This window comes from Vigna radiata, unplaced genomic scaffold (genome assembly GCF_000741045.1).
Source record: "Vigna radiata var. radiata cultivar VC1973A unplaced genomic scaffold, Vradiata_ver6 scaffold_290, whole genome shotgun sequence".
Lineage (NCBI taxonomy): Eukaryota > Viridiplantae > Streptophyta > Magnoliopsida > Fabales > Fabaceae > Vigna > Vigna radiata.
In genome coordinates, this window is record NW_014543415.1 from 194,992 (window position 1) to 205,592 (window position 10,601).

The following is a 10,601-nucleotide window of genomic DNA, read 5'->3' on the forward strand; positions in this document are numbered from 1 at the left end:
AGAATAATTTCATTTCCTTTTGTAAGATCAAAATTGTAGTTGGTTGATGTTCTCACCAAAGGAGTGTCAAGAAGATTTTTTAATGATTCTCTATTCAAGTTGGAAATATGTGATATCTATACACCAACTTGAGTGAGGATACTAAGATATGTCAAATATTATATTTACGAAGCAATCAAATATTGTGTTAATTATAATTTATGTACACACTTGTATTTTTTACACTTGTATTTTTTTAATAGATGAAAAAGTGTAAGTTCCTTTTATATATATATATATATATATATATATATATATATATATATATATATATATATATATATAATATTTTCTGATGCACCCCTTTTTGGGATAGGAAAAGGACTAATGATGTAAATAGTACATGATGATCTCGAATTTATTCATTTCCCAGGAGCAAGTATCTAAAATTTAATAAATTATAAAAAGTTCATAAGTATATTTTTTTTATATAAAAATAGAAAGGATCTTATTTTCGCAATGTTCAAAAAAAATGGTTGAAATTAATCAAACTTCTTTTTTGATCAAAAAGTTTATTCGTAGAAATTAACTTTTTGCATAATTCTTTCATATAAAAAAAGGTATGTTACTCCCTTTTTTTTTAAAATATTGAAGATTCTTCCCAAGATTAAAAAAAATATAAAAAATCAAGGAATTAAGGAAATACTATCATCAGTTCTATTATCAATAATTAAAAAAAAAAATGATAAAGAAACCAATACCGGCAAAAAAGAGAAATAGAAACCACTTAATAAATGAAATAACTAGTAAAGATTTGGTTTTCTTTTTTTTTTTTTTTTAAATTCTTCAAATTGAATTATGAAAGTAAAAATAGAAAGAATTTTATTTAAAAGAAAACGAAAAAAAAAATACTTAAATCATTATTTAATGCATATTATTATATATATATATATATATTATTTGAAATAATATATGAGAAATTATTCTTTAAACATGTAAATTACAGCCACAATGATAAAAACAAGACTAAAAGGTCTCATACGAAACCCCAAAACCCAAAGTTTCTACTAACCCGAAGGAACTCAACCCCTCCCTTTTGAAGGTCAAAACGAAGATCACATGGCAAAAGAAAAACTCTTAACACATAAATTATAGTGATTCTCAACAAGGCATGATCAACAGATATCACAGTAGACACATTAATCACTACACCAACTCCTTCGCTAGAATAATAACACACCATAAATAATTATTTAATATCATAAAAATATATTTTTGTTTTATACGGATTTTATGTTACTTATTTTTTTTCATGTTTTCATTTTTTCTCATGTTATCAAGATCAACCTACAAAACAATTCCAAAAATCTTACAACTTATAAAATCCAAACTCGATAAGAAGATTAATATTATTTTGAACAATGAGGAAAATAAAATAAAATGACAAAAAAAAGTTACTAATAAAAGATAATTAAATATTAATAATATATTACACTAAAAAACTGTATTTAATAATTTTAAAAATCACAAATAATAATTTTTTATGTTTTATTTATTATATTTCAACCAAATAATCCCCTTATCTATTTCTCTTCTTTTCTTTTCTCTTTTTTTTCCACTCCATTTTGTTTTCTATAAAACATCATATTTCGATTTTTTTTTCTATTTTATTTATTTTCTCTAATTACTAAATGGATTATTAAAATGATCTGGTGTTCGCAAATTTGAATTGATTATTTACATTTTCAATGCACCAATTGAATTAAATGATATTATGGAACTCTTTCATTATTTGGTCATAATACTCATCTCAAAGAATAAAAAATAGATACACTACTCCAAATCTTCAACTGTTAATAATATAGAGTAACAGCAGAAATCATTTTATTTTCTTATTATTGCGTATTCCAAATTGAACATTATAGGACATATCCTTCTAACGAGGACAGTCATATTCACAAACACATTTATAATTATGAGGATATTCAACGCAATATCCAATTCCGTGATATTGATCCTGACAATTCGCATTACAACTGTATATGCATGCATATGGATCCAATACTCGCATACATCTTTTTCCTGGAATTGCTCCACTTGTTCTTGAAATAGCTATCAAAATGTATAAGGAAGACAAAGAAAAGACAATTTCTCATTAAAAATCACATACAGGGCTTTGTTTTGATTTCATATGCTGGCAAGTCAAATGATATGATAACAGAAGAATGTCTCTTTAAAACTCATACAAATTTACTCAGTTGCGTTTATCTGAAACTATATAATAACATAGAAAGTAAAATTAAATATATACTTTATAAACTTTTTCTCAGTGTAATCTTCTAATACAGTACAAGTGGTAATATCTTTAAAGAACTCAAGGAAATGTAATGTTTTCTAAAAACTTTTTCTAAAATTGTTATATATACCTGAAATGATTAGGGTAAGAGTGAAAATCAACATGAAAGAAATCTTAGCCATCACCGAAACAAAACAGAATTGTTGTTGATATTATGATTGAATATGAGGCGAAGGGTTTATATAAACAAAATAGGTGGTGAGAAATCATCTATAAAAAACGTTTCCTTAAAAATAGTATGGTGGGTCTATCAAGGAGGAAGTTCACTGGGGAGATACAAACACCAATGCAATATGAATCCAACCATCTAAACGATTGACACCACTCTCTACCTAAACAATGGGTTAACGGGTCTTTCATCTTTATATAGTGCTATATTTTCTCACTTTTATCCAATGTGGAACATTGGACTCACACTTGCATTTCCAACATAGTGTAGAGTAGTAACATTTATTATCACGAAAACATTAATCACAATTTTCAAATATTCCAAATAATTTCATTTTTATATTTTTTTTACATTATATTTAGAGCAACTAAGTATATAACTCTTTTTCTCTTCGTGTTCACATCGTGGAATCCTGAATTCACTCAAGTGCTTGGTTGTCATATAATTTAGTTCTTTCATTTAATACAATTTTGTGGCTAATGAAGGAAAAACATTGCGGATCCTCTAATTTAGAATCTCTTTATTTCGAAAAATATTTTTTTTAAAATAGATAAAACGTACTTACACCGTTACCATTCATTTTTTAACCATATAATAAGGTGATTTTAAATTGACAATTCTTTTCATATTTCAATCAATAATTAATTTTTTTTGTTACGAATTTATGCTCAAATCAATTACTCCTTTTATCTCAATCCAAATAATGCATTTAATGACAAAAACTAGGTTATTTTAAGAAATATGTATAAAAAAGTTGTGTATTCTTTTCTAAATATTCCAACGCCCTTAAACTGAGAAGAGAAAGTGCAATTTATGGTACTTTAATTATTACGAAAACTTTTTATGTTTAGTAGAAAACCATGTGATCTTTCCTCCGCATGCACGTCTCTCTCTTTATTTATCTACATATATTTAATTGTTTTAAATTTTAAATATCATATAAGTTAATTATAATTTTTAAATTGTGGATTGTGTACAATATATTCTTATTTATCATTCAAAAATTTAATACAAGTGCTATGAGATTTTTCTTTTATTAATATGGGTTAGCTTTTTTTTACATATATAAATAAATAAAGATAAAACAGTTAAGTAAAAAAAAAAAAATTGACTACGAATTCTATTTAACTAAAATAGTTTTGTGAAGATCTTAATTTCTGCTCCTCTTTATAATAACTTACAAATGTTAATGACTATAAAAATAATTAATGACAAAATTGCTTATAAGCTGATTTTAAATGGACAATTATTTTCATATTTCAATAAAATATAATTTTTTTATTACAAATTGAACCTCAAATCTATTACTCCTTTTATCTCAATCAAACTAAGGCATTTAATGATAAAATTAGATTATTTTAATAAATTTGTTTCAAAAACTGGTAGATTCTTTTTTAAATATTCCAAAGCCCTTTTGGGTTGTGATGATATTGAAGAATATTTAGCTAGGAGAGATTGAATGAATTTGAAGAGATTTGACAGTAAGTTAATTGTTTTGTTTCAAGGAATTTAGAAGTGTGTGTGATGAATTTAGAAGTAAAGTTTATGAAAATTAGTTTATGAGTTAACTAATGTGATAGATAAAACAAAATGGTTTCATTGGTAGAAATGAAATATAGTACAAAAATACTTTTAGTGATAAAAGTAATATAAAATGATAATATAAAAAAATGATTTCATTGGTAGAAATGAAATATTACAAAAATAATATATGTTATTGTAAAAATTATTATAAAGAGGAAAAAAATCAAAATTATTTTTTTAATGAAATAATTAAAACAATACAATTTTTTAGGATTATTATTATTATTATTATTATTATTATTATTTTATTATTATTATTATTATTATTTTATTATTATTATTATTATTATTATTATTATTATTGTTATTGTTGTTGTTATTATTATTATTATTATTGTTATTATCATTATTATTTTTATTGTCATTTTTATTATTATTGTTGTTGTTGTTTTTATTATTACTATTATTGGTATTGTTATTGTCATTATTGTTGCTCTTATTGTTATTATTATTGTCTTGTTCACTTTAATCGCTTTTGTATTCAAGATGTGATCCTATTCTATTAAAGAAAATTTACTTTTTAGTTTATTAAACTTATAAATTTTAAAAACATATCTAAAATATCAGGAAATTTTGTCAGTATTTTGCATTGGTATTCAGGTTATACGAAATGAAAGTGATTATAAATCACAATCAAATATGTACCCGAAGATCAATACAAAACACAACTAAAAATTTTCATGAAATTTAAGACATGTATATTAAAATTTATATATATTAATAAACTATGAAAACTTTATTACTCTTCTTAAATTGTCCAATTGGACAATTCAAGATTCAATACTTGAAAATTAATATTATCATATCCTCTTTGTTCATTTGTAAAAAGTACATTTGTTCAATAAATTCTGGAGATAGTAAATAATTTTTGTATTGAATCTCAAAAAAGAAATTAAAACTAATTCACAACAAAAATATATTTAACCAAAACAAATAATTACACAACATACAATATACTTAAGAAAAAAAGGTATTCAATCAAACAAATAATTACATGTTTATATTAAAAGAAAAATTTTAAGAATAGGAACCTGAGAGCGTGAAAGCCTGTCTACAATGAAGAATATTCACATTTAAGAAGCTATAAACCTCACCACAAAAATACTATATCTAGACAAAAACAAACAACACATTAATTAGTGGTCATTACATCATAGATAACTAGTGAGGTTTTTAATCTATATGCATATTGATAATATGAGTCTTATGGTTTTTAATTTTAGTTAAGAATGTACTTTGATTGAAGTTATAAGCTTTTATGTGATTAAATGAGTTTTTGCCAATATTTTAGAATGTACTTTGACTAAAGATAAAAATTTTTAACAATAGTTAATTTAAGATTGTACTTTAATTAATTAGTCTTTTACTTGGTAAGGAGGCAAAAGAATATACATGATTAGACATAAAATTTATAATCTAAAAAGCTTTTCCTTTTAATTTAGAGTTTGCTTTGATTGATAGTGAGAATGTCAACAAGTTAATTAAGAATTAATTTTAATTAATTTGAAATCAAAATAATAATAAATTGAACAATAATAGGTAGATATTAATTTATTATTTTATTTATTGTTATTAAACTCACATTTATATTTTTGTATAACTTTCTTATTTATTGATTTCATTAGATTATATTTTTACTTTGTATCTTGAAAATAGTGATTTTTCCTTCGTCAATAGTCAAGTAATGTTAATTTGATAAAAGCTCATGAGTTTTACATAAACTTTGTTTTGTAAACAAGTCCTATTGATGTTTGCTTAAAAGCGCTTAGGTGTGAATTGATTAGAGGAAAGAGAATATATAATAATAATTATGAATGTAAGAGTGATACTTCCCAAATAAAGTAACAATAGAAATCATTTTATTTTCTCATTCTTTCGTATTCCAAATAAAACATTATGAACGAGAGCAATCGTATGCACAAACACATTTGTGTATGTCAACGCAATCCCCAGCTCCGTCATATTGTTCCTCACAATCCATACGACACGAACTCAGGTTGCAGAAATTTGGATTCAATACTTGTATACACGGTTCTTCTGGCTTTGCTTCAATTCTTCTTGAAATACCTATCAAAATGTAAAAGGAAATGAAACAAAAATAAGTGTAAGGAATATTACAAATATCTTCTTCACACACATAGAGATATGTTCATAATAATAATAAGAAAATATAGAAAAGTTGTTGTATATACCTGTAACGATTAGGGTAAAAGTGAAAATCAAAGTGAAAGAAATCTTAGCCATTACCGAAACAGAACAGCAACACGAATATAACTATAAATTTAGCTTTGTTGTTGATATTATGATTAAATATGAGGCGAAGGGTTTATATAAACAAAATAATTGGTACGAAATCATTTATAAGAATACGTTCCCTCATTACATCTATTGAAACTGTTATTTAAAGAATTTATTCTATACTTAGATTAATTAATTGATCATATTTCCTTTTAAATATAGAAAAACACTGAAGAGTGTACAGTAGTAATATTTATCATCACGAAAACATTAATCACAATTTTCAAATATTCCAAATAATTTTATTTTTATATTTTTTACATTAATATATTTAGAGCAACTAAGCATATAACTCTTTTTCTCTTCGTGTTCACATCGTGGAATCTTTAATTCACTCAAGTGCTTGGTTGTCATTTAATTTAGTTCTTTCATTTAATACGATCTTGTGGCTAATGAAGGAAATCCATTGTGGATCCTCTAATTTAGAATCTCTTTATTTCGAAAAACATTTTTTTTAAATAGATAAAACGTATTTAATTCATTTTTAACCATATAATAAGGTGATTTTAAATTGACGATTCTTTTCATATTTCAATCAAAAACTAATTTTTTTTTATTTCGAATTTATGCTCAAATCAATTACTCCTTTTATCTCAATCCAAATAATGCATTAATGCCAAAAAAATAGGTTATTTTAAGAAATTTATTTCAAAAAATGGTATATTCTTTTCTAAATATTCCAAAGCCTTTAAGCTGAGAAGAGAAAGTGATATTAATGGTACTTTAATTATTACAAAAAGTTTTCATGTTTGGTAGAAAACCATTTGATCTTTTCCTCCGCTTGCACGTCTCTCTTTCTTTATCTACATATTTAATTATTTTATATTTTTAATATCCTATCAGGGAATTATAATTTTTAAATTGTGGTTTGTGTGTAATATATTCTTATTTATCATTCCAAAATTTAATACAAGTGCTATGAGATCTTTCTTTTATTAATATGGGTTAGTTTTTTTTTTTTTTACATATATAAATAAATAAAGATAAAACAGTTAAGTAAAAATAATTGACTACGAATTCTATTTAACTAAAATAGTTTTGTGAAGATCTTAATTTCTGCTCCTCTTTATAATAAAGTAAAAATGTTAATGACTTTAAAAATAATTAATGACAAAATTGCTTATAAGGTGATTTTAACTGGACAATTATTTTCATATTTCAATAAAATATATTTTTTTTTTTTACGAATTGATCCTCAAATCTATTACACCTTTCATCTCAATCCAAGTAATGCATTTAATGAAAAAAAAAAAAAAAGTGTTGCTCCTTCCACCACCATCCTTTCTCCCTCCACCTCCTCATTTTTGTTTTATCCCTTCCTTCACTTTCCTATTCCTATTTATCCTTCAGTATAATTTTATTTTTAAGATTAATATTGTTTAACTTCTACTCACTCCAATCTCTTACATGAATGCGATGGTCTGGTTTATGCTTAACCAACAAACATTTGTAATTTATAGTTATGTTGTTTCTTTTTTTCTTCGATCTCATCACCCAAACAACACAATCATTTTAATGGTGGACCCATGTTTTTATGTTTCATTTTCTTCTGTCTCTCTTTGTTTTTTCTACTTCTTTCTATTGTTGTATCTTTTGAACTTTCTAATTGTTTATCTTACTCATACCAACGTACGAAGAGTTAAGCAATCTCACATAAAAAAATATTGATACATAAGGAAGAAATATATGTTGCAATGTATCAGAAAAATTTTTATGAAGGATAGTTAATTTTATAAAAAGGTTGAAACATTTTATATAATCATCTAAATAAAAAATTAAAATATTGAAATTTTAAAACTTTAAGAGAGAAATTTGATCATTTAAATTAGAAAATTTTAAATTATAATTAAATAGTAAGAACTTTGAACTTTTGATTTTTTTTTTAATTAATTCATGTATACATTTTTCATTTTTTTATTTTGTTGTCGTTTTGAGATTGTGATCATAGAAGTACTTTAACACATTTTACTAACAATAATGAACTCTCATGTTAACAATCCATTGTGGTTAATTTCCAGATTAATTTTGCAATCATCTTTTTTTACCAACATTAACGATATATGTTTCCATTGATGTCATTTAGAATTTTTTTTATCAATGTTAATAAAATTATTTTTTTGTGATGTTAGTCATAAAATATTCATTATTGTTTGCAACCGCTACACCGCCGAATGACCACCGCAAACATCCCGCATCACCACACCACCGCACCATGAAACCAAATGGATATGGAGACAAGAATACAGAGAAGAACCAAACGGATATGGAGAAGAGAAGTAAGAGTTGGGAGATGAGAAGAAATAAATCTGGTAAGAGTTGGATTCTTCTATTACATTTTAACACCAAATTACATTCACAAAAAATAATAATATTTAGTTATTTTATTTCAACCAAATAATCCTGTTGGAAGTCCCACATCGACTAGAGATAAGACCAAATTATAATATATAAGTGAGGTGCAAACCTCACCTACAAACTGGTTTTGTAGGGTTGAGTTAGGCCTAAACTCACATTCTAATAAATCCTCTTATCTATTCTTCTATAAAACATCATATTTTGATTTTTTTACTATTCTATTTATTTTCTCTATACTAAATGGATTATTAAAATGATCTGGTGTTAGCAAATTTAAATTGATTATTTACTTTTTCAATGCACCAATTGAATTAAATGATATTATGGAACTCTTTCATTATTTGGTCATAATACTCATCTCAAAGAATAAAATATAGATACACTACTCCAATGCTTCAACTGTTAATAATATAGAGTAACAGCAGAAATCATTTTATTTTCTTATTATTGCGTATTCCAAATTAAACATTATAGGATATATCCTTCTAACGAGGACAATCATATTCACAAACACATTTATAATTATGAGGATATTCAACGCAATATCCAATTCCGTGATATTGATCTTGACAATTCGCATTACAACTGTATATGCATGCATATGGATCCAATACTCGCATACATCTTTTTCCTGGCATTGCTCCACTTGTTCTTGAAATAGCTATCAAAATGTGAAAGGAAGAGAAGCAAAAGATAATTTCTCATTAAAAATCACATGCAGGATAAGTTTCACATATAAAAAATGTAGAATCAAGTAAAAGGGTTTGTTTTGATTTCATATGCTGGCAAGTCAAATGATATAATAACAGAATAATAATGTCTCTTTACTCAGTTGCGTTTATCTCATACTATATAGTAACATAGAAAATAAAATTAAATAAATACTTTATAAATTTTTTCTCAGTGTAATCTTCTAATACAGTACAAGTGGTAATATCTTTAAAGAACTCAAGGAAGTGTAATGTTTTCTAAAAAATATTTCTAAAATTGTTATATATACCTGAAATGATTAGGGTAAGAGTGAAAATCAACGTCAAAGAAATCTTAGCCATCACCGAAACAGAACAGCAATATGAATAAGGATAAATTGTTGTTGATATTATGATTGAATATGAGGCGAAGGGTTTATATAAACCAAAATAGTTGGTGTGAAATCATTTATAAGAATAGGTTCCCTTGTTAATTTTTTTTAGAAACACTGATATTTTAATAATTTTTTAATAATTTTTTTATAATAGATTATGTATCACTATTTTATTGATTCGTATATTTGAAACAAATCAATCACAAACTATCACATAAACAATTATATTTCGTGGAAAACAAAGAAACAAAGTACAATGTCCAGGTCTTCCACTGAAGCAGAGTATAGAGCTCTAGCAGCCACTACTTGCGAGATACAGTAGACGACCTACAAGTTCAAGAAGCTGGAATTCCAGCCCTCTACTGTGATAACAAGTCGGCCAGACATATAGCTCATAATTAGAGCTTTCATGAAAGAACCAAGCACATAGAACTTGATTCTCACGTTGTTCGTGAGAAGATACATGCTAATCTTCTACATCTTCTTCCTATTCGCTCAAAGGAACAGCTAGCTGATGTTTTTACCAAGTGTCCTCACCGGGTTCGATTCAAAACCATTGTTAGCAAGTTTGGATTGGTAACCATACACCATCCAGCTTGAGGGGAGGCTATTAGAATTTATTGTTTGATTAGTTAGTTTGTTTCTTGAGTGGGTTACTGCTTTTAACACAGTAACCACACCTGTACTAGGGACCACCGCCCGGTCGTGGTCGCTACCGGACGGACAGTACGTCAAGAGCCCAAGCGTGAGAACGGTCAAGGAAAAGGCCGGACGAC